The sequence below is a fragment of the Pseudophryne corroboree genome, chromosome 1, assembly GCF_028390025.1.
Source record: "Pseudophryne corroboree isolate aPseCor3 chromosome 1, aPseCor3.hap2, whole genome shotgun sequence".
Taxonomy (NCBI): Eukaryota; Metazoa; Chordata; class Amphibia; order Anura; family Myobatrachidae; genus Pseudophryne; species Pseudophryne corroboree.
The window spans coordinates 536569482-536594819 of NC_086444.1; the positions used below are offsets into that span (position 1 = coordinate 536569482).

Genomic DNA, 25338 nt, shown 5'->3' on the forward strand with positions numbered 1-25338 from the left:
TACACACTGGTCGATATATCGGCCGTTCTCTTGAACGGCCGATATATCGCGGGACCGTCGGCTAGTGTATACGGCCGATACGTCTGTGAACTCCGTCGTTCACAGACGTATCACGTCGGCCATGCAGCACAGCCGACGGCCAATATATCTACCGATATATTGGCGCGTCGCTGTGTGTGTACGGGGCGGTCGGCCGACCACCCGTACACATGCTGCGGCGGCTGGCGGTGATTGACAGCTGAACTGGGCGGGTGTGTGTACACGCCCGCTCAGTTCATGACGTCAGTCCCCGACGGATTGGGCAGTGTGTATGCTGAACACACTGCCCGATCCGTCCATAGATATATCTGCAGATCAATTGAACTGCTGATATATCTATTAGTGAGTACCCACCTTTAGATGGACACAGAGCAGCAACTTGGAGCAGAGGCAGCTGCTGGTATGTGACAGGAGTGCTGTACAGCTTATGAAAAGGCAGATTCTATTCCTGGTGACCGGAGATCTTCATTGTAGCAGCCAATCAGTAATATCAGCCTCCTGTGGGGATCCCACTGCTTCCACTGTTGTTGGCTGACAGGTATCTGACAGAGAAAAACAGTGATGGGCTCTACTGACTGTGTAGCTGGAAACTAGGCCACGCAGCCTATCCTCCCTTTTGAAGGACAGCCCTGGAGGTAACCCTTCTTTGGAGTAGCTGATGGTGGGAGGAGCAGAGACAGTGTGTTGCTGCAGCTGCAGACAGAGGTCAGCATATGATGGTTAATTGAGGCCAACCTAACCCTAGTAACACAGGTCGGTAACACTGCTGCACTAGCCACACATCACAAGCTTCCTCAGGGATAAAAGACAGTTCAGCTGCTTACATTGTATCTTAGCTCAAATGCTACAGGCAAGTATAGTTTTGGAATATAAAGCTGCATAAGTACTTTATAAATGCAAATCCAATCAGCAGCTAGTTTTATCCAAGGACATCATTAATTGACTACAGTTGTTAATCTGCAGTTAAAGGAGCATCAGCATTGCAGGGAACATAGCGATACAGTACTTCCTCTCTCTCGACTCGCAATTTATAGACGTCACTGTCACACAGCTATACAGGGAAACTGTCAGCTAAGGACAGATACTTTTGTCACAGAAGTTATACGCAGGTAGTTACAGGGTAGGAAGACTGTCTGACTGGCCTTGCTCTTTGTATTTCAGTCAGTCTAGTCCTGCAAGAGCTACACATGTTATAGAAGACTGTGAACTTTCAAAACTGTGATCACTGAATAAGGAGCTATAGCTATTATGACTGAGTTCTGCAACATGAACTATTTAATGGACATAAACAAGTACATGGGTCCTCACTAGTAATGCAATATGTATGTTATTACTTTTGTTGCTGTTTTTAGTTCGTTAAGATTGTTGGTGATGGATAATACATTCTGTAATGTTTTGTGGTAATGTGTATTGCATGCACAAAGTGTTATTATAAATTGTGATAACTACTTCTAAGCTTTACAGTAGAGAAAACCTGTAAATTTTAACTTTTCACGTGATACTTACCCCAAGTGTCACATTGTGGCTGTATATTGGGGGTAATTCCAAGTTGATCGCAGCAGGATTTGTGATAGCAATTGGGCAAAACCATGTGCACTGCAGGGAGGCAGATATAACATGTGCAGAGACAGTTAGATTTGGGTGGGTTATTTTATTTCTGTGCAGGGTAAATACTGGCTGCTTTATTTTTACACTGCAAATTAGATTGCAGATTGAACACACCCCACCCAAATCTAACTCTCTCTGCACGTTATATCTGCCTCCCCTGCAGTGCAAATGGTTTTTCCCAATTGCTAACAAAAATCCTGCTGCGATCAACTTGGAATTACCCCCATTAAACAGCCAGTCCTGGGGATGCAGGGCAGAGGCACATACGGGGAAGGTGCAGAAGGACAAATGGGAAATAGGACAGTGGCACAGCTGGGAAAGTAGCTAGAAGCAAACTGGTAAAGGAAGCTGAGGCACATGGGCAGGAGGCATCAAAGGCAAAGATGAGGATTGGACAAAAGGTCACATGGGTGGGGGGTCAGAGGCACAGCTTAGGGGTAAGGACGGAGAAGAAGCATAGCTTGTGAGGGGAGCAAAGGTTGGGAATGCGGGGCAGCGGCACACATGTAGAGGGAGATATTTAGCTGGGAAACGTCTGCAAAATGGAGGTGGAGACAGAGGTGGTCCGGCTTATGCCCCCGTCTAAATCTGTCTCTGCATCCCTGATGATTTCAGTCTGACAGGGGTGCCTGCCAGATCCATGATACCAGACAGTAACTGCTTCTTCTTCACAGGCAGACATCACTCAAATCAATCACCTGATGAATGTCTGACTGACTGCTGAGGTACAGAGATAACAGGATACTTCGCCTTCCTTCCCTTCATAACTACCTGTAGACTGCTACTATGAAGGTTTTGGGAAAGAGATTAAATTGAAATTGCTAGAAACACTTTTAAAAGGTACAATGAAAAAATATTTATTTAATGCATTTTGTGATAAAGATGGTTCATTTTTCATCTGGATAATGTATATATAGTACTAACTAGAGCATGGCTTTATATATACAGGGCATCTTCTATGTTATTGTGCACCTTCTCCTTAGGGATTCTCACTTTGCTTCTGCATTATCAACTATATATCTTGTTTATATATATTGTACATGCACGACTCTATATAAACTACAGGCACATGCCAATTATCAGAGCAATGGGGAGATTTGCTCTTTCAATAATTTTCACTAACATTTTGTCACGATCCTTGTTACAGGACACCATTATTTACCTTTCAGGTGTCTCCTGAGGCTGGCTCAGCGTTCCAGGGCCGGGTCTCAATCATGCTGCTAAACATCCTTACTTCATATCTCCTCTCTGCCAGTCCGCAGACACTGTCACAAGGAACTCTTATAAGTGGAATGGCGTTTCTAGCCCATCACGGCCTCTGCCGCCATTACTGCACTCTCAGCACTTGGATGGCTCTGCATAGCGTCTCCTGTCAGCCGCGACCTCCGCTGCCATTGCTGCGCTCTCAGCGCTTGGATGGATCTGTGTGGCGTCCCCTGTCAGCTGCGGCCTTTGCCGCTATTCAAAGCACTAATAGGTCTGTGCGGTGCCTTTCGCCCGCTGTGGCCTCTACCACCGGCTCTGTGTGTTTGCTGTGCAGCTTATCATCCACTGTTCCCTGCGGCCGCTTCCGCCATTGCTGCCAAATCTCCATATGGGATTACAAACCAGGTTTCCCTCCAAAGACCAGTATGGGCGCAGCCATGTTGGTTCTGATCACATGACGCTATTTCCACCAATCTACAGCATCGCTGAGCTCTGCCTGATTGCTGATCCAATCCCTGCACTGCTGAGGGTATAAAAGGACTGATTCTGAACCAGGAAGTTGTCAGTGCTTTGGTTGTCATTACCAGTGTATCCTGTCTCTGCTCTCTGTGATTACTATCTGTGTTCCAGGTATTCCAGCTCCTGTGTCTTCAGTTCTTCAGAGACCCGCACCAATCACCACCCTGCGGTGCCTGCCTGACTCCATAGTATCCTCATTGCCTTCTGCTTTTGGCAGTGCTCTAAAACACCGGCTTCCAGCATTTGGCTCCCAGTGGTGTTTAAGCTTCCTGATGTCATCAGTGCTCCGCCATCGTTTCCCTAATGTCTTCAGTGCTCAAATCATCTGTTCTTCAAATTCATCAATCTCTAGCGTCACCAGTGTCATTAAACTTCTCTGCTAACACTGGTTCATCTGCACTTCATCAACAGTTCGTTACCGGTTCCATCCTGCAAAACCGGCAGTCTACGTGTACTACTCACTCTGCAGCACGTTCAGCCTCTGTACAACATCTGCTGACCAGTTCCAGCTTTCATCTACCATACAGCACCTAGGTGATGGTAAAAGGACTCTCCATCTCCTAATCTCCCAAGCTAGCCTTGTGCGGATACCACACCTAAGGGAATACTAACTTTTGCTGTCTCTTGTGGAACTGTGTACTGTTTTTAATCATTTCTCATATATCTCTGCAACTGCTGATGTACCATCAGAACTGTGTTCAATAAACAAACATTCATTTTATCCTTGTTGTCGTGGTCACACCTTCGGGCACTGGTGGTACAAGTCTGTATGTCTAAGAGTCCTATTCTACTGTCCAGATTTATATTCACACCAGCCCCTACAACTGAGGCTGTTTCAGGTCAACCCCAGCCCTCAGTTGTGACAGTAAGCTATGACCAAATGAATCCGGCCGGAGACCAAGATCAAGCGACCGGGCTGAGGCAAGAACATGCAGCCCGCCTTGAACAGCTGGAGGCTGCACTATGCCATGTGATTCAGTGTCTCCAGGACCTCTCCTCTAGGCTGGATTATATACAAACCACCCTCCGTGGATCAGGGGGGTCCAGTGTGCTGACTGCAGTACCTACAGTGGTAACCCCACCCACCATACCCATTTCTGCTCCATGTCTCCATTTACAGACTCCAGCGAAATTTGACGGGTCTCCAAAAGCCTGCAGGGGATTCCTCAACCAGTGTGAAATTCATTTCGAGTTACAGTCTGGCAGTTTCCCAACTGACCGCACCAAGGTTGCCTACATTATCTCCCTCCTCAGTGGCTCCGCCCTTGATTGGGCATCACCCTTATGGGAGAGGTCGGATACTATGTTGTCCTCTTATACAGACTTTGTGGCAACATTCAGGTGCATCTTTGATGAGCCAGGTCGTGTAACTTCAGCCTCTTCCGAGATTCTCTGACTACACCAGGGGTCACGAACTGTTGGACAGTATCTAATACAGTTCCAGATTCTGGCATCAAACTGTCATGGAACGATGATGCTTTATATGCAGCCTTCTGGGGTGGCCTATCTGAACGTATCAAGGACGAGCTCGCTACCAGAGACTTACCTCCAACGTTAAACAAGCTCATCTCTCTTTGTATTAAAGTGGATCTGCGGTTCCGTGAAAGGGCAGTTGAGCGAGGAAGATCCACTTTTACTAAGTCTTCTACTGCTCCTCCTCCTCCTCGTCAACCATCTCCGCCCAAGGACGAACCCATGCAGATAGGTCACTCTTGTCTATCTCCGGCAGAGCGTAGAAGACGTCTTTCTGAGCGCCTTTGTCTATATTGTGCTGCACCATCTCACGTCATAAATGCTTGTCCCAAGCGTCCGGGACAACTTCAAGTCCTAGCTCGTCCAGGAGAAGACCGGCTTGAGGTAGCGAATCTCTCCTCATCTTCAAGTGATTGGAACCTCCCAGTCTCGCTCCAAGTGGCCCAGCGCACTAGGAACATTATTGCTTTGTTAAACTCAGGAGTGGCTGGGAACTTTATGACTGAGGAATACGTCAAGAGGTGATCCCTACCCACCGAAAGACTTTCGTCTTCCATATCCTTGACTGCCGTGGATGGCAGTAGGATTTCTGATGCAGTCATTTCCTCTAAGACTCTACCTGTCCGTCTGAAGGTAGGAGCTCTTCATTCAGAATTAATTTCCTTCCTGGTGATTCCAAAGGCCACTCATCCCGTGGTATTAGGCCTTCCATGGCTTCATTTGCATAACCCCCAGATTGATTGGAGGACGAACTGTATCCTGGCATGGGGGCCCTCCTGCTCCAAGACCTGTCATTCCAAAGAACTTCCAGTTCATACTTTGTCTTACAAATCTATCGATGTTCCACTTCCACTGCACAAAGATTCCACTAGTGCTATTCAAGATTGGCCAATACCTACAACCCTCAAGAGTGTCTAGAGATTTTTGGGATTTGCCAATTATTACAGGAAGTTTATTCGAGACTTTTCCACCATTGTGGCGCCTATCACTGCCTTTACCAAAAATGGTGCTAACCCTTCCAAGTGGTCTAAAGAAGCTGTTTAAGCCTTCCATCTATTAAAGCAAAGGTTCATCTCAGCTCCGCTGTTGAAACAGCCAGATACCAACTCGCCTTTCACCCTTGAGGTGGATGTCTCTTCCATTGGAGTGGGCGCGGTCCTGTATCAAAGAGCCAAAGATGGTCATCTGCATCCTTGCGGCTTCTTCTCCTGGAAGTTTTCCCCTGCTGAGCGCAATTACGCCATTGGTGATCAGGAATTGTTGGCTATCAAGCTCGCTCTGGAAGAGTGGAGGTATTTGCTAGAAGGATCTTCCCATACCATCACGATTCTTACAGACCACAAAAATCTTCTGTATTTGAAAGGTGCACAATGTCTCAACTCCCGTCAGGCCAGATGGGCACTATTTTTTTCTAGGTTCGACTTTAAACTCCAGCTCTGTCTGAGTTCACAGAATCGCAAGGCTGATGCCCTTTCCCGCTCCTGGGAGCAAGAAAATTAGTCTGAGTCAACGGACAAGCATCCTATCATCAATCCAGTGGAATTCTCCATGGTAAGGATGGACTCTATGCCCCCATCAAGGAAAAGTTTTGTAAAGCAGGCTCTAAGGAAGAAGCTCATGCATTGGGCACACGCTTCCCGTTTTACCGGACATGCGGGCATCCAGAAAACCCTTGAATTCATCTCTAGGTCCTACTGGTGGCCAACCCTGAAGAAGGACGTTACTGAGTTTATTGCTTCCTGCCCAAAATGTGCTCAACATAAAGAGCCTCGCCAGTCACCCGCTGGGCAACTGGTTCCATTATCTGTTCCTCATCGTCCGTGGACCCATTTGTCAATGGACTTTATTACGGACCTTCCTACATGTAACAAGTTTAATACCATCTGGGTGGTAGTAGACCGGTTCACCAAGATGGCTCATTTCATTCCTCTTACCGGTCTTCCGTCAGCTTCCAAGTTGGCTCAAGTGTTTATTCTGGAGATCTTCAGACTGCATGGCCTCCCCAAGGAGATAATTTCTGACAGAGGAGTACAATTCGTAGCCAAGTTTTGGCGAAGCTTATGTTTGGCCCTCCAAGTCAAATTAAAATTCTCCACAGCGTATCACCCCCAGACGGCAAAGGAAAATGAAAGAACAAGATTGTCTTTTGTGTTGGTGCACTTGAAAGAAGAGATATATGTATATATTACAATGTAATGATTATTTGGTTAAAACTTAACTTTTATTCTTTATTTATTAAAATATCCTGTTTCATGAAATATAAACATGCATATGTAAATTTAAATCATTACATTTGATTACAATATCATATAGGCTCACTGTGTTGTTATTCCATTATATTGTATTGCTGATTATTATAACTCAATGAATGATTGGTAAATTAAAGTTTATCGTTAAGATTTTAATTCAGGGGATCATTTGTTCTGTGTCTATTAAATATTGTTATTATATTATCATTGCACACAGAAATGTACCTGCTGGAATATGCTGATATCCTTTTGTGTAAAGGAAAAGAAGAAACATGTTTCCATACACCACGTCTATTATGCAAACATATGATATGTCTATTGTCTGCTGACAAGGTTTTTAGATTCCTGTGGATAATTTGATTGGGAGTTCCCTGCAGGGATATATTTTCTCACAAATATTCCACAGTACCATCACACACCTCGTCTAATACACAGACTAGCTCCTGCTAAGGGTCATATGTAGTACCCTAATTGTATAGACCTATAATATATCTATTGTCTGCTGACAAGGTTGTCTGGCTACTGTGAAAGATATATACCTTTTGTGAGTCCCCTTCAGGGGTATATCTTCTCACAAATATTCCACAGTCCAGTCTCAAGTCTTGTCTATTACACAGACTGGTTCCTACTAGAAATAATGTGCAATATTTTAGTGATCAATAACCTTTTAATTCAGGCCACTGTTAATCACACATAAAAGATTCATATCATATTCCTTTATATAGGAACTATCATATAGGTTCCAGAAGGAAAGTTTGCTGACAGTGGGTTGGAGATATATACAGTTTCTTTATCATAAATTCCGTATCTGATTCCGGACATCTTATATATTCGTGTGTGCGTATATTTATTTTTCCAGACTTTAATTGGATCTCTTATTGTAACTCAAATAAGCATATGTAAATGTGATACAAAAATGTACTGGTCAGTGAGAATAGGAACACATGAATACCTGGGAGAATAACTCAGCATAGTTTAACTATGTATCTTATACCCCTTTCACATCGCACTAAAAACCCGGTATCGACACGGCAATATGCAAAACGGGTCAGTATGCGATGTGAAAGCTCCTTTGGTGAATTAGCGGGTCGCCTGACCCGGTAATTCAACCCAGTAAAAAAGAAGGGTAATTACCGGGTTGATTACCGGGTCAGGCGCAGTGTGAATGGGAGCCGTTCCGATGCGACACGGCTCCCATTCACAGCATAGGGAGAGGCGGCGCAGGAGATGAGCTCATCTCCCAGCGCTGCCTCCACCCCCGCCCCTGCTGCTTCTGCGCCCTCCGCTGCTATGGCAACCGACCCGGTATATTGCCGGGTCGGAAAGCCAGCAACGGAGCGCAAATGCCGGATCCCACCCGGTAAGTACACGTTTCTCTTACCGGGTAGGATCCGGCATTTGCGATCTGAATGCAGCATAAGTATTTGTCACAAGGGCCTGTGTTTTAAATTGATTCTCTGTTGATACATTAAGTAAGATTCCTGTATTTGTTACACAGCAGTTATAACTAAAGTATCACTTGTGTTCTGTGTTATACCGGGCAGCTGGTACGGAGTAATAGGAATAATGTCAGTGGTTAATTGTTGGTCATAGGGATCTCAGTTACACAATGATCCTCTGTTAATATATTGAAGCCGGATTCCTGAAACAACTGTACTACAATTATAAAGGAAAATACCACTTATGTTCGGTTTTTCAATGAACACACGGTACACAGTGACAAGGGTGATTCTAATAAATTTAAATAGAGACACCCATAAATTATAGGCTGTTTCAAGTTCAATTAGGTAGATATTAAGTGTGTCTCTTATATTCCATATCACACTGCTGACGTCATAACATCTGCTGCTTCTATTACACTGCTCTTAAGGATACAGATATCGCTATCTGCTGTATTTGAGTTAGCAGCTGATGCGCAGTGATGAAAATAATACTATTGAGTTGGAATAGAGACACACTAAAATCACATGTTGTTTCAAATTCAATTAGGTGATTATAAAATGTGCCTCTTATGCTCCATATATTACAATGCTGACATCCTACTTTCTGCTGCTCATATAATACATATGGTTCCTATTGGTATAGGTTTTTCCAATATATCTCTTATTAGTCTAATATAGGTTGTTCCAGTATGTCTCATACTAGTCACATGAGTTACAATCCCCTTTCCCCAATCATTGTCAAGTGAGTTATATTATTTCATATATTAGCATTTCATTGAACAGTGAGCCTGAGAAACGCCGGCGTGCACGTTTCACAAACAGGCTTCGTCAGGGCGAACCAGATTGCTGCAATCAGTAAGGATTTAAGAATCCACATAGCCAATAAGAGTGAGTGTACAGGTCATCTGTTTACTCTAACCAACGGTACTCCGTCTTGGGCTGTTGCTCAGGGTGCCAGGATATGTAGTTTTATTTCTCTCCGGTCACGTGTTTTTTATCCAATGACGCGACTCCTCCATTCTCTGGCTGGTTACCAAGTTACCGTCGCTGATCACATGGTGCCTATGCGCTCTCGGGAAATGTAGTTTTTACTTATTACTCTTTCTCACTCAACGTTATTCTTGTATTTATGTTTATATATTTCTATTAAGAGATGCTAGCTCTTAACTATTAACGTCATGTGAGTCCTGAAGGTTATGGTGGTAATGTGTATCTCGTCATTCATAATTATAAATACATATCGTAATCTATAATATGTAATACTATACATTAGTACTATTTCAGTATGTAACTTGTGAGTTGATGTGATTAATGTGTCGAGAGTGAAATCATTCTAAAAGTGGATAAATAAATAATAAAGAATGATTAAGAAGATTGAAAAAAACAGTGAGGACAGTGAGTATATTGTCATTATAAAGTCATTATGATGCACTCAATATACTCACTGTCCTCACTGTTTTTTTCAATCTTTTTAATCATTCCTTATTATTTATTTATCCACTTTTAGAATGATTTCACTCTCGACACATTAATCACATCAACTCACAAGTTACATACTAAAATAGAACTAATGTATATTATTACATATTATAGATTACGATATGTATTTATAAATATGAATGACGAGATACACATTACCACCATAACCTTCAGGACTCACATGACGTTAATAGTTAAGAGCTAGCATCTCTTAATAGAAATATATGAACATAAATACAAGAATAACGTTGAGTGAGAAAGAGTAATACAAGTAAAAACTACATTTCCCGAGAGTGCATAGGCACCATATGATCAGCGACGGTAACTTGGTAACCAGCCAGAGAATGGAGGAGTCGCGTCATTGGATAAAAAACACGTGACCGGAGAGAAATAAAACTACATATCCCGGCATCCTGAGCGACAGCCCAAGACAGAGTACCGTTGGTTAGAGTAAACAGATGACCTGTACACTCACTCTCATTGGCTATGTGGATTCTTAAATCCTTACTGATTGCGGCAATCTGGTTTGCCCTGACGAAGCCTGTTTGTGAAACGTGCACTCCGGCATTTCTCAGGCTCACTGTTCAATGAAATGCTAATATATGAAATAATATAACTCACTTGACAATGATTGGGGAAAGGGGATTGTAACTCATGTGACTAGTAGGAGACATACTGGAACAACTTATATTAGACTAATAGGAGATATATTGGAAAAACCTATACCAATAGGAACCATATGTATTATATGAGCAGCAGAAAGTAGGATGTCAGCATTGTAATATATGGAGCATAAGAGGCACATATAATAATCACCTAATTGAATTTGAAACAACATGTGATTTTAGTGTGTCTCTATTCCAACTCAATAGTATTATTTTAATCACTGTGCATCAGCTGCTCACTCAAATACAGCAGATAGTGATATCTGTATCCTTAAGAGCAGTGTAATAGAAGCAGCGAATGTTATGACGTCAGCAGTGTGATATGGAATATAAGAGACACACTTAATATCTACCTAATTGAACTTGAAACAGCCTATAATTTATGGGTGTCTCTATTTAAATTTATTAGAATCACCCTTGTCACTGTGTACCGTGTGTTCATTGAAAAACCGAACATAAGTGGTATTTTCCTTTATAATTGTAGTACAGTTGTTTCAGGAATCCGGCTCCAATATATTAACAGAGAATCATTGTGGAACTGAGATTCCTATGACCAACAATTAACCACTGACATTATTCCTATTACTCCGTACCAGCTGCCCAGTATAACACAGAACAAAAGTGATACTTTAGTTATAACTGCTGTGTAACAAATGCAGGAATCCTACTTAATGTATCAACAGAGAATCAATTTAAAACACAGGCCCTTGTGACCAATACTTAGATACATAGTTAAACTATGCTGAGTTATTCTCCCAGGTATTCATGTGTTCCTATTCTCACTGACCAGTACATTTTTGTATCACATTTACATATGCTTATTTGAGTTACAATAAGAGATCCAATTAAAGTCTGGAAAAATAAATATACGCACACACGAATATATAAGATGTGCGGAATCAGATAGGGAATTTATGATAAAGAAACTGTATATATCTCCAACCCACTGTCAGCAAACTTTGCTTCTGGAACCTATATGATAGTTCCTATATAAAGGAATATGATATGAATCTTTTATGTGTGATTAACAGTGGCCTGATTTAAAAGGTTATTGATCACTAAAATATTGCACATTATTTCTAGTAGGAACCAGTCTGTGTAATAGACAAGACTTGAGACTGGACTGTGGAATATTTGTGAGAAGATATAACCCTGAAGGGGACTCACAAAAGGTATATATCTTTCACAGAAGCCAGACAACCTTGTCAGCAGACATTAGATATATTATAGGTCTATACAATTAGGGTACTACATATGACCCTTAGCAGGAGCTAGTCTGTGTATTAGACGAGGTGTGTGACAGTAGTGTGGAATATTTGTGAGAAATATATCCCTGCAGGGAACTCCCAATCAAATTATCCACAGGAATCTAAAAACCTTGTCAGCAGACAATAGACATATCATATGTTTGCATAATAGATGTGGTGTATGGAAACATGTTTCTTCTTTTCCTTTACACAAAAGGATATCAGCATATTCCAGCAGGTACATTTCTGTGTGCAATGATAATATAATAACAATATTTAATAGACACAGAACAAATGATCCCCTGAATTAAAATCTTAACGATAAACTTTAATTTACCAATCATTCATTGAGTTATAATAATCAGCAATACAATATAATGGAATAACAACACAGTGAGCCTATATGATATTGTAATCAAATTTAATGATTTAAATTTACATATGCATGTTTATATTTCATGAAACAGGATATTTTAATAAATAAAGAATAAAAGTTAAGTTTTAACCAAATAATCATTACATTGTAATATATACATATATCTCTTCTTTCAAGTGCGCCAACACAAAAGACAATCTTGTTCTTTCATTTTCCTTTGCCTTTCAGTATTATTGTCTTAGGCAGCACCCCCAGTTTCTAGATTTGAATTAATAATGACATGAATAATTGGGGATAAACTCATAATAAAACTTGTGCAGAAGTATATTATCCCACCACCCTATTTCCTCCTCTTTCCCTTATGAATATCACCCCCAGACTAATGGCCAAACTGAAAGGGTGAATCAGGACTTGGAGGCCTTCCTCCGAATTTATGTATCCTCCTTCCAAGATGACTGGGTTAAACTTCTTCCCTTGTCCGAGTTCTGCCATAACAACCAATACCACTCATCATCCTCTTCTACGCCATTCTTCACCAACTATGGATTTCACCCTAAAGTTCCAGAATTTCAACCGCTTCCAGCAACTTCGCTGCCAGCAGCTGATATCACTCTTCGTCAGTTTTCAAATAACTGGAAGAATGTCCGAGGGGCTCTACTCAAGGCATCTTTTAGATATAAGAAGTTTGCAAGATTCTGGATTCACGCTTCCGTTATGGTCAACTTCAATACCTGATCGATTGGAAGGGCTATGGCCCTGAGGAATGCTCCTGGACCAATGCTTCAGATGTCCATGCTCCTGCATTGGTTCGGAATTTCCATTTCAAGTTCCCTCAGAAGCCAAAGAAGTGTCCTGGGGCCACTCCTAAAGGGGGGGGGGTGCTGTCACGATCCAGGTTACAGGACACCATTATTTACCTTTCAGGTGTCTCCTGAGGCTGGCTCAGCGTTCCAGGGCCGGGTCTCAATCATGCTGCTAAACATCCTTACATCATATCTCCTCTCTGCCAGTCCGCAGACGATATCACAATGAACTCTTATAAGTGGAATGGCATTTCTAGCCCATTGCGGCCTCCGCTGTCATTACTGCACTCTCAGCACTTGGATGGCTCTGCATAGCGTCTCCTGTCAGCCGCGGCCTCCACTGCCATTGCTGCGCTCTCAGCGCTTGGATGGATATGTGTGGTGTCCCCTGTCAGCTGCGGCCTTTGCCACTATTCAAAGCACTAACAGGTCTGTGCGGTGCCCTTCGCCCACTGTGGCCTCTACCGCCGGCTCTGTGGGTTTGCTGTGCAGCTTATCGCCCACTGTTCCCTGCGGCCGCCATTACTGCCAAATCTCCATATGGGATTACAAACCAGGTTTCCCTCCAAAGACCAGTATGGGCGCAGCCATGTTGGTTCTGATCACATGACACTATTTCCACCAATCTACAGCATCGCTGAGCTCTGCCTGATTGCTGATCCAATCCCTGCACTGCTGAGGGTATAAAAGGACTGATTCTGAACCAGGAAGTTGTCAGTGCTTTGGTTGTCATTACCTGTGTATCCTGTCTCTGCTCTCTGTGATTACTAACTGTGTTCCAGGTATTCCAGCTCCTGTGTCTTCAGTGTTTCAGAGACCCACACCAATCACCACCCTGCGGTGCCTGCCTGACTCCATAGTATCCTCATTGCCTTCTGCTATTGGCAGTGCTCTAAAACACCGGCTTCCAGCATTTGGCTCCAAGCGGTGTTTAAGCTTCCTGATGTCATCGGTGCTCCGCCATCGGTTTCCCTAATATCTTCAGTGCTCAAATCATCTGTTCTTCAAATTCATCTGTCTCTAGAGTCACCAGTGTCATTCAACTTCTCTGCTAACACTGGTTCATCTGCAATTCATCCACAGTTCTTGTTACTGGTTCCATCCGGCAAAACCGGCAGTCTACGTGTACTACTCACTCTACAGCACGTTCAGCCTCTGTACAACATCTGCTGACCAGTTCCAGCTTTCATCTATCATACAGCACCTAGGTGATGGTAAAAGGACTCTCCATCTCCTAATCTCCCAAATTAGCCTTGTGTGGATACCACACCTAAGGGAATACTAACTTTTGCTGTTTCTTGTGGAACTGTGTACTGTTTTTAATCATTTCTCATATCATATCTCTGCAACTGCCGATGTACCATCAGAACTGTGTTCAATAAACAAACATTTATTTTATCCTTGTTGTCGTGGTCACACCTTCGGGCACTGGTGGTACAAGTCATCTGTATGTCTAAGAGTCCTATTCTACCACCCAGATTTATATTCACACCAGCCCCTACAACTGAGGCTGTTTCAGGTCAACCCCAGCCATCAGTTGTGACACATTTCAACTAACTAGGTCGGGGTCTGGTATCCAGTAATAAATCCAGACTGAAATATGAGACAAAGCATCCCTTGATGCTGACTGGGACATAACGGGTGTGGCTGAAAAGATGCATGGAGATGTTGCATCCTATGGGAGTGTCGCAGGCATGTCGCTGAAAGCAGTTGAATGCAAAATGCCGAACAGCTCACAATTAGGCCATGCTCAGATGGGGGATCCGTAACTGTAACAGGACTGGTGCAAGTTTTGATGATGCGACTGATGGTGTGTCTAAATTAGAGATGTGCGGCTGGCACTTTTCATGTTCTGTGTTTTGGTTTTGGTTATAATTCCACTCTTGCGTTTTGGTTTTGGCTTGGTTTTGCCAAAACCACCCTTTCGTGTTTTGGTTTTGGATCTGAATGATTTTTGAAAAAAACATAAAAACAGCTAAAATCACAGAATTTGGGGGTAATTTTGCTCCTATGGTATTATTAACCCCAATAACAATCATTTCCACTCATTTCCAGTCTATTCTGAACACCTCACACCTCACAATATTGTTTTTAGGCCAAAAGATTGCACCGAGGTTGCTGAATGACTAAAAGCTAAGCGACAGAAGTGGACAGCACAAACACCTGGCCCATCTAGGCGTGGCACTGCAGTGTCAAACAGGAGGGCAGATATAAAAAAGGCCCCAAACAGCACATCATGCAAAGAAGAAAAAGAATTGCAATGAGGTAGTTGTATGACTAAGCTAAGCAATACAAACAATTGGCCCATCTAGGCGTTGCACTTCAGTGGCAGACAGGAGGGCAGATATAAAAAAAAGGCTCCAAATAGCACATCACGCAGAGAAGAAAAATAATTGCAATGAGGAAGTTGTATGACTAAGGCAAGCTACAAACAATTGGCCCATCTAGGCGTGGCACTGCAGTGGCAGACAGGAGGGCAGATATAAAAAAAGGCCCCAAACAGCACATCATGCAAAGAAGAAAAAGAATTGCAATGAGGTAGTTGTATGACTAAGCCAAGTGACACAAACAATTGGCCCATCTAGGCGTGGCACTGCAGTGGCAGACAGGAGGGCAGATATTAAAAAAAGGCCCCAAACAGCACATCATGCAGAGTAGAAAAAGAATTGCAATGAGGTAGTTGTATGAGTAAGCCAAGTGACACAACCACCTGGCCCATCTGGTAGTGTCACGCAGTGGCTGAATGTCGAGAGTGGGCTGCAATTGTTCAGTCCACTGACAGCATCTCCAGCACGCTCCAGTCACTTTTAAAAAAATTCTGCAATTGCTGGACTAATACGGCAGTACCCCAGGACTAATACACCAGTACCCCTGGACTCATACAGCAGTGTCACACAGGGTGGCACTTTTCAAAAACTACGCCCCAAACAGCACCTCATGCAAAGATGTCGAAGAGGAGCAATGAGGTAGCTGCATGACTAAGCCAAGCGACACAAACAATTCCAACTGGAATTATACGTCCAAATCACTGGAATTATATGTCCAAATCACTGGAATTAATTGGCAAAATCACTGGAATTATACGTCCAAATCACTGGAATTAAATGGCAAAATCTTGCTATCGCCTGCCTAGTGAAGTGGAATCTAGATGGGATTTGGTAACGGGGACACAATACCTCCATCAATTGTCTAAATTCCACTGCACTAATGGCGGATACCAGACGAACCTCTAACACCAACATAAGTGTCAAGGCCTCAGTTATGAGGGCTTCCATCGCCTTGTGAAGCTGAACCACTAGTCATGAACATAGGCCAGGGCCTCAGCCGTTCCTTGCCACTCCGTGTCTTAAATGGCATATTGGCAAGTTTACGTTTCTCCTCAGACCATTTAAATTTATTTTTTGGGTCTTTTTACTGAACTTTGGCTTTTTGGGTTTTACATGCCCTCTACTATCACAATGGGCATCGGCCTTGGCAGACGACGTTGATGGCATTTCATTGTCTATGTCATGGCTAGTGGTAGCAGCTTCAGCACTAGGAGGAAGTGGTTCTGATCTTTCCCTATTTTATCCTCCAAATGTTTATTCTCCATAATTTTTCTGGAGTTATATAACACAATATGCGGCACAACAGAGTGTACCCCTACACCTCACAGGGCAAAGCCTGTAAAAATTATTTGGATTAAATATTAATAACCCCTTTATTTGGAGTAAATAATGTACAGCACAGGACAGCACCACTGAATTTATATGGCAGCACCACTGGACTGGATTTATACAGAATTATATGGATTTATATGGAATTATACGGCAGGATAACTGGAATTATACGGCAGTATTGCGAGAATTATACGGTAATGTCACAGGAATTATACGCCAGTATTCCGAGAATTATATGGCAATATCACAGGAATTATACGGCAATATCATAGGAATTATACGCCAGTTTTCCGAGAATTATACGACAATGTCACAGGAATTATACGCCAGTATCACGGGAATTATATGACAGTATCACAGGATTTATACGCCAGTATTCCGAGAATTATACGGCAATATCACAGGAATTGTACGGCAATATCATAGGAATTTTACACCAGTCTTCCGAGAATTATACGGCAATGTCACAGTAATTATACGCCAGTATTCAGAAAAATATACGTCAATGTCACAGGAATTATACGCCAGTATCACAGGAATTATACGGCAATATCACGGGAATTATACGCCAAAATCACGGGAATTATACGGCAGTAACATTTGATATATGGCAGTAGAGGACACCACCACTGTGACTGGTCACTGGACTGATGCTGCACAAGACACTTCCCCTGGTCTAATGCAGGACAACACAGCACCACTGAAAGGGACTTATTCAGCTACACTTGATATATGCCAGCAGAGGACACCACCACTGTGACTGGTCACTGGACTGATGCTGCACAAGACACTACCCCTGGTCTGATGCAAGACAACACAGCAAAAATGCAAGGGACTTATACAGCAGCCAGCAGCACTGGGGACATATAGCAGCAGAGGACACCAACACTGTGACTGGCTGTACTGATGCAGCACAATACACTGACTACAGTGATGAGCGGATTCGGTTTTACTCGGTTTTACTCGGTTCTCATAGACTACACTGGACTGGACTGAGCAGCACAACACAGCACAAAACTCACCACCCCACTTTCCCGCCCCCACACTGACACTGAGGACGGAGACACGTCCTCTCACTACACTCTCCGAGACTGGAGTGAAAATGGCCGTGACGCGCGGCTTCTTATATGGAATCCAAATCCCGCGAGAATCCGACAGCGGGATGATGACGTTTTGCCTTGTTCGGGTTTCCGAGTCAGACGGGAAAAGCCAAGCTGGGCTCGGACCCAGACTCGAATGGTGAAGTTCGGTACAGTTCGGTTCTCTGAGAGCCGAGCCCACTCATCTCTAGTCTAAATATGTACTAGTTGTATTTCAGCATCTGCGGATGCTGACTTGGGTGCCTCAGCCCTTTCACAAACAGGCATACATTGTACACTAGGGAAGGGCTTTGAAATGGCATTAGCATAAAAACACAAACATGACTACAGCCAAAGAGACAACTGTGGCTGCTTCTGTATCTGACTCAGAAATGGACCCATTAGCTTCAGTGAGTCACAGGGAGGATAAGAGAGGGTGACATAGGGTGTGACAGCTATAAGCATAGGCAGGTGCAGAGGAGGTTTCCAGTTGCCCAGAAACCCCCGCACTCCAGCTTCTTCTACCAAGTTTTCTGTGTGTGAGTCCTCAATCAGTGCACTGTACCAGAGAGTATCTATCAGGAAGAAGAGACAGGAGCCTTACCATGAGGTGGGAGATGGTGTGCTTAGAAAGTGCAGTATTGGTTCTATTAGGTGTGTATTTATTATAATATTTTAACCTTTTCCTGACCATTTATCTTATTTATAATATTTAAATATGTTTGATACAGTCTATCCTATAGACCATCTATAGTGTTAAATGTTAATACTTTATTCCATGTTCTGCAGAGTGGGAGATTGTGGATTACATTTGGAATCTCCCCTCTAGAAATCCTGCGTTTGCCACTGATAAGCATTTTTATATTATATAAGACATGAAAATGATGCCGGGATATCTGGCCAATGGCACTCACCTTTCCTGTGCCTAATTACCTCTCCATTATGACCCTCCACTTACCTTAATCACTTGCCGGGTGTGGTCACATCCAAATGTATTATACCAGGCTGGGATGGTCACATCTGATGCAACCAGTCAGAAATGCCCTCTGTGCAGCTGCTGGAAGGCAATTTTTCCCATTGCCTGCAGTGCTGCCGATCACGCTAAACGGGCAGCCCGGCAACACCCCCACCCGACCGCTACATATAATAGCAGCTGCTGGGGAAATGTAAAAGATGCAGCCCCACCTTCCTTCTTTCTCTGTGTTCACCCTGCAGATTTTCCTCTGTAAAAAATGTGAAGTCGCAATGGTTGCGATGTCCTGATCATTAGTCGACCAATATATAGGTTATTGATGTTCTGGAAAATCGATATTTTTAAAAGTGTATTTTTTATACAAAATAATGTGGGATAAATTTTAAATATTTGTTATTAACCAAATTTAATTATAAAAATGCCCCAACTATTTCTGAGCATTTTTTGGAAAATATATTAGCCAGTTAAGTGGTTACTGTCTCTTATGTTCTTCTATCTCTCTTCTACTGTATCTCTGTTTGTGTACTTACAATTTCCCTTGTACCTCGTGTCCCTTTAACTTTCAGTAATGTCTCCACTGTGTTTCTTCACCACTATCTTGTATTTTCCATGTTTCTTTCTTCTTACACTTATCGGTTTACTTTTGCTGTTCACTCCCCCATGTGCCCCATCCTTATCCGGATAGAAGACGGAGATCTCCACTGTCTCACTGGACTTTTTAAAAGCCATGGTTATACATTCAAATTACTCTGATTGCCATAGGATGAACTATCATATACAGTATACAGACTCTTGTTCTTGTGATTCTTCACAATAGGAAGTGTAAGCTCTTTCTAGAGATGAGCGGGTTTGGTTCGTCGAGATCCGAACCCCCCTGAACTTCACCTATTTTACACGGTTCCGAGGCAGCCTCGGATCTTCCAGCCTTGCTCGGTTAACCCGAACTCGCCCGAACGTCATCATCCCGCTGTCGGATTCTCGCGAGATTCGTATTCTATATAAAGAGCCGCGCGTCGCCGCCATTTTCACTCATGCATTGGAGATTGAACGGAGAGGACGTGGCTGCGTTCTCTCCCTGAAAAGCTCCGTAATCTGGGTTCAGTGTGCTGCAAATATCTGTGCTCAGTGTGCTGCAAATATCTGTGCTCAGTGTGCTGAAAATATCTACGTTCTCTGCCTGAAAACGCTCCATATGTGTGCTCAGTGTGCTGCAAATATCTGTGCTCAGTGTGCTTTATTGTGGAGACTGGGGACCACCAGTATAATAGTAGTACAGTACAGTAGGCCATTGCTGTATCTTGCAGCTCTGTGTCACTGCAAGTATCCATTCCATATCTGTGCTGCATTTTTGTGAGCAGTATATATAGTATTACAGTGCAGCATTTTGGTGACCAACAGTATATAGTTGTACAGTAGGCCATTGTTGTATCTTGCAGCTCTGTGTCACTGCAAGTATCCATTCCATATCTGTGTTGCATTTTTGTGAGCAGTATATATAGTATTACAGTGCAGCATTTTGGTGACCAACAGTATATAGTTGTACAGTAGGCCATTGGTGTATCTTGCAGCTCTGTGTCACTGCAAGTATCCATTCCATATCTGTGCTGCATTTTTGTGAGCAGTATATATAGTATTACAGTGCAGCATTTTGGTGACCAACAGTATATAGTTGTACAGTAGGCCATTGCTGTATCTTGCAGCTCTGTGTCACTGCAAGTATCCATTCCATATTTGTGCTGCATTTTTGTGAGCAGTATATAGTAGGACAGTGCAGCATTTTGGTGACCAGCAGTATACATATATAGTACAGTACAGTAGGCCATTGCTGTATCTTGCAGCTATGTGTTACTTCTAGTATCTTGATCAGTGCTCAATATCTGCTGCATTGTTGTGACCAGTATGTATACTGTACTGTGCGACGTGTGTTATACACCTGGTGATTACTGATTATACATCCTGTAATCTGTACTGAGCGATGTGGGAGATACACCTGGGGATCATACACCCTATATACTGTGCTGTGTGACGTGTGTTATACACCTGGTGATTACTGATTATACATCCTCTAATCTGTACTGAGCGATGTGTGATATACACCTGGGGGTAAATTTACTAAGGTGGGAGATTTTTAGAACTGGTGATGTTGCCCATAGCAACCAATCAGATTGTATCTATTATCTTTTAGAAGCAGCTAGACAAATGTTAAGTAGAATCTGATTGGTTGCTATGGGCAACATCACCAGTTCTATAAAACTCCCACCTTAGTAAATTTACCCCCTGGTGATTATACACCCTATATTATCATTATTATTATTATCCTTTATTTATATGGTGCCACAAGGGTTCCGCAGCGCCCAATTACAGAGTACATAAATAATCAAACAGGAAAACAGCAACTTACAGTTGATGACAGTATAGGACAAGTACAGGGTAAATAAACATAGTTACATCAGCAGATGACACTGGAATAAGTATCAGGTGGCAGAAGACTGCTGATGTGGTACAGTTAAAGATTATTAAAGTAAGACAAAGGATAAGCACATGAGGGAAGAGGGCCCTGCTCATGAGAGCTTACAATCTAAAGGGGAGGGGTACACAGACATGGGTGACACAGATGGCGTACATAGAGAACGTGGAACAGAGGGTTAGGATGAGATTTGAAAAATGTCATGAGCTGGTTGGTTGGTACTTTATTTCCGTCCACTTTACCTCTCTCCAAGCCTTAGACCCCTAACTGAGATGGTTCTGGTGAAAGAATGGCAAGATGTTGAAAGTAGTTGAATGTGATGAATATTGAGGGCAAAGCAAAGTTAGACTGTTGAAATGTTGGGATGATGTGGAGGGTATAGGATGATTGTGTAGAATGAGATGGATTGTGTGCTAATTAAATTGGTTGGTTGAAATGTATAGGAGTGGGATGTGAAGAGTAAATGCAGTGACTGTGAGATTTTGTGGCCTGATAGGGATTGTGAAGACTTAATGGGATGCAGGGACCTGTTGTGCTACATAATTGCTCAGACCTTCAGTGTTATAGACTGCATGTGTATATTCCAAGTAAAGCATAAATTTGTGAATCAGCTATCTCACACCAAGATAGTGCTGAATTAGCAGCTAGCCATTTGATGGCACACCATAACTGTACTGCACAAAGAACATGTCCATTAAGGCTTCTGGATTAATGTTTATCATTTATTGCTATTCAGTAATCTGCTAATATGATATGCACCGTGGCATTGGGGGCCTAATTTTGAGTTGGACACTGCTCTGACAGTGTTTGAATGTGCATGGACTGAGAAGCCCCCTTTGGGCATCTTTAGATGTAACCATTGGTCACGCCATTGAAACTTGCACCAGCCCATGCTGCTCATGGCATACCCATAAAACAGAACATCTCTATACCTACCACATAGCCACCTCCCTGCCACCAGCCAGGATTGACTATTTTTTTTTTACATTTCTGAGACCAAGGATATGTATAATATCCGTCCCAACTTTTGAAAACCTGGCTCTTCTTCACTGCCACTTTGCTATACAGACTTGCAGAGCATCCCTTACAGAGTGGTCCCTCAACCTTCTCTTCCACCCATGGGACTCTGCGGCCCATGGGTGCGACAGCGGGACAGTGGGCAAAAACTGGGACTGTCCAGTTAAATTTTTGATGGTTGGGAGTATAGATACTCTGGATGCATGCACAGTGTGACTTACACAGATGCATAAAAGAGAAACATAGTTCAACTACATCCGACATTGACATAGCATCAGACTCAGAATCCACCCCGTGTGTTTTTTCATGTACCTGTATTCATTAAGTACTTATAAAGCCTGACTCCCAGTGACTGCCACTGATTATAATAGTATTATACAGTTCTGTAACTGGTGTGGAATGCTTTTCAATAATTTTGAAAAAAAGTTTTAATAGGTTGTTTAAAGATGTAATACAGTAATCATTATTATCAGTCATAACTAGAGATGAGCGGTCTCAGGTTTCAGAAAACTGAGCTCACCCACACTTCCAGGCAGTCAGGCCATGGCTCAGGTTTTCCCATCAGTCTCAGATTCCAAATTGTCCCCATGTCACCATCCCAGCATCATATCTCATGGGTTTTAGATTCATTCTAAGTCCCTACAGCAGTGATTTGGAGGCATTTCAAACAGGACTATGACTCCACAGTTTGAGTTGTCATTTGTGAAAAAAGTTAACAAAAAGTTTGTCTTTTTTATACATCTTGTGTTTTCAATAAAGCTCAATACATGCCGTGCTGCACTGCAATCATAAATTTAAGCACTGGGAGTCAATGTGGATCACAATCAGTTGATAGAAGAGCAGGAGCAGCAACCAAGTAATAGTGGAAGACCTAAAACCAAAACATGAAGTTAATAAGGATCCAGAACCAAAACACGGAGGTTGGTGCACATCTGTTTTCTATAAAAACATGCACATAACATAATAACAAAGTTTTTTTTACTGCTCTTTCATACTAACATTAACAACTTTTCTTTTCTTTTTTTTCATCTTGGCCCGGCGGCTTAGTGCGGACCCTGCTCTCCCGTCCCCATGCAGGGGCATAGCGGCTGACCGAGAAGACATCACTCCGGGCTCTCTCTGCTGTCATCATCACAGTGGGTAATTGTGTATTTGCACAGTCTCATTCTATATCACTCGGACACTGTTTATTTACTTATTCAAGATTCCACATCATTTAAAGATCATTGGAACTGTCACGTGCAGCTATAGATGTAAGACCTTTTTTTGGGACTTTGTTTCCACGGATTAAGTGAGTTCATTTTTATTTTTCTGTATACAGACCTGCAGTTCACTTTTTAGTTCACTATTAATGGTACCGATTCCTTTCTAATCATTGGTAGTCCGCATCAAACAGCATTAGGCACTCTTTGCATAGAAAGCACCTTCTAATTCATTAATTACCAAAGCTCAGGGGTATTCTATTTGAGCAGATTATTATGTCATATTGAATTGTTTTTATTATACTCCCGGGAGAATTGTTGTAAATACTTTTATTACAATAAATTTTCATATTTTTTCGATTGTCAAGCGCAACCTGGTTTTTCCTACTCCTTTTGCAGGAGCAGAAAGATCATCAGAAATGATAGCTAAATGTTCTCCTCTGACAGAGATGGTATCTAGGAAGTCATAAAATAATAACAAAATGTGTTAGAAAAGACTTTCAGGCAACTTATACTATAGGGAATGAATTTAAACAATGGTCTACTGTTATCCCAATGAGTTTGTTACCCTGAGAAGTATCTACTGCATATTGCTTTTGAAGTTTATTGATATGTGCGTTGAAGGTTTTGTAGGTAAAGGAAGTGGTTGGACAAGCCCTTGATTAGATTGTTGAGATTTAACATAATTTGCATTTGATGTTCTATCTTGGGTAGATTGAAGGGTAAACTCCAAAATTCATGGAAAATAAGAGCAAGGTAGGGTTCTCTTATTGAGTAACTAGAGATGTGATTATTAATTCAAGTGTTTTACATGTAATAAAAGAGTCAATCTGCTTTGATATTTCAGGGTCGAAGGTGATACTTAATTATGAAATGACAATATTACAAGCTACTGGACTTTTGTGAAGTGCAAAGTTTCTATGATCTGTGTAGACATTGAGGGGAGAAGGGATGCATCAAGAATATTTCTCCACTTTTGCGAGCCAGGTTTCATGACTAGTAGTTCTCTGCACCACTAAAGAAGACGAACTTGTGGAAGAAGTAAACACCCTTGTGGTTCTAACCTCTGCCAGCTTGGTCAGTTACATTAAGTAATAAGCATCTTTTTATATAGAACCATGTTTATAGTACAACACAATATTATTACAGTTTTTCTAACTGTTTTGCTGTTTGACAAAAGGTTACTCATATTCTTTCTTTTACATCTCCCATTCCCTTGCCTGAATGGATTGTATGCCTGTCAGCTAACTGGCTTGAAATTCCCTGCCAGGTGGACAGCTTTGATGGCTAAGAGGTGGCGTTATGCCCAGTAAAGCAGCTTTCAAGCCTCGAGCCATGAGGATGAGCTCTCAGTCCTTCTTATGCTCCAGCCTAGTTTAATATGTTAACAGCACATACCATGAAATATTGCATTTTTTTACATGGAAAGTTTTCAATATCAAACTATTTTCTGAGCTTCAGTATTACAATAGGGATGTTTAGTGAGCTATTTTATTCATGTCTTAACTACAGCAGTCAAAATGCAATTGTCTTATTATTTGATTTTGGTTAGATTTCCACACCACTAATTTATCATGATTTTTATTATATCTCCTTTTTGACAGCTGTCACTGGCATGTTTATTTATAAAGGCAGGGTAGCAGACGAGCAGTCCCCTCTGAGGCCAATGTCAATGTTAATCTGAGATCAGGCAACCCTATACACAATCAGACAATGTATTTACTTTTACATAGCTTTTGCATTTGTTATGAATGTATACTAGCAGGAAAAGTGGTATTTAAATTAAAACAAAAAACATACAAATATTTTTTTTTACAAAAATATATGTGGTAAAT

At 42.2% G+C, this 25338-nt stretch overlaps 1 long non-coding RNA gene across 3 annotated transcripts; it reads left to right on the top strand.

Annotated features, from left to right (window-relative positions):
• On the top strand, positions 1-25338 carry LOC134914895 (uncharacterized). 3 transcript variants are annotated; one of them, XR_010177386.1, is made up of 5 exons: positions 1-744; positions 2322-2487; positions 23061-23221; positions 23349-23441; positions 24351-25338. It is a non-coding gene; the product is annotated as an uncharacterized LOC134914895 (long non-coding RNA). The 3 variants fall into 3 exon arrangements; XR_010177384.1 differs by having other exon boundaries at positions 23349-23437; XR_010177385.1 differs by having other exon boundaries at positions 1-439; positions 23349-23437.